The sequence below is a fragment of the Oryctolagus cuniculus genome, chromosome 8 (assembly GCF_964237555.1).
Source record: "Oryctolagus cuniculus chromosome 8, mOryCun1.1, whole genome shotgun sequence".
Taxonomy (NCBI): domain Eukaryota; kingdom Metazoa; phylum Chordata; class Mammalia; order Lagomorpha; family Leporidae; genus Oryctolagus; species Oryctolagus cuniculus.
In genome coordinates this window covers 44,114,702-44,116,005 of record NC_091439.1, presented here as the reverse complement: position 1 = coordinate 44,116,005, position 1,304 = coordinate 44,114,702, and positions in this window count along the sequence as shown.

Sequence of the window (1,304 nt, the reverse complement as noted above, 5' to 3'; positions counted from 1 at the left end):
TACATTTGTTTTATACTTTTACTCAAAAGTTCCATTGTCAGGAATTTATCTTAAGGAAAGCAAAAAGTGAATGTGTCCAAAGTCTTAACGACAAGTACTATTATTCCCCAGAGAAGACTGAATTCTACCTAAATATTTCAAAGAATCAGTTAAGTAAATAGTGACACAGCAATGTAACTGGATTATGCATAGACAGACATTTACTTGGGAAAATGCTCATAATATATCTACTTGGAAGAACAATTTGTATCAAAGTCTTCTCACTAAGGTCCCATTTTTAAAGAAAAAAATAAAGCGAAGAAAGATGGGCATTTGGCCTAGTAGTTAAGATGCCAATTAAAATGACCATGTCCCACATGAGAGTGTCTGAGTTCCATTCCAAGGACTGGCTCCTAACTCCAGCTTCCTGCCAGTTGCAGACCTTGGCAAACAGCAGGTGTGACTCAAATAATTGAGACGCAGGTGAAAAACCTGGATTGACTTTTCTGGCCCTGGCCCAGCCCTGGCCTTTTGGGCATTTGGAGAATGGACCAGCAGATGGTGAGTGATCTGCCTAATCTCTCTCTCTCTCTCTCTCTCTCTCTCTTTGCTTCTGAAATAAATAAATTTAATTAATTAAAATATTAAAAAAGAAAGAGGCAAGGAGGATGAAAAGATGATGGGGCTGGCACTGTGGCGTAGCAGGTGAAGTCACCATCTGCAGTACTGGCACCCCATATGGGCACCGATTCAAGCCCTAACAGCTCCAATTCTGATCCAGATCTCTGCTATGGCCTGGGAAAACAGTGGAAGACCCAGAAGCAGCTCCTGGTTCCTGCTTTCGGATTGGTGCAGCTCCAACCCTTGTGGCCATCTGGGGAGTGAACCAGTGGATAGAAGACCTCTCTCGTTCTCTCTCTCTCTCTCTCTGCCTCTGCCTTTCTGTAACTCTCCTTTCCAATAAATAAATCTTTTTTTTTTTTTTTTTTTGACAGGCAGAGTGGACAGTCAGAGAGAGAGACAGAGAGAAAGGTCTTCCTTTTGCCGTTGGTTCACCCTCCAATGGCTGCCGCGGCCGGCGCGCTGCGGCCGATGGCAGGAGCCAGGAGCCAGGTGCTTTTCCTAGTCTCCCATGGGGTGTAGGGCCCAAGCACCTGGGCCATCCTCCACTGCACTCCCTGGCCACAGCAGAGAGCTGGCCTGGAAGAGGTGCAACCGGGACAGAATCCGGCGCCCCGACCGGGACTAGAACCCGGTGTGCCGGCGCCGCTAGGCAGAGGATTAGCCTAGTGAGCCGCGGCACCGGCAATAAATAAATCTTTAAA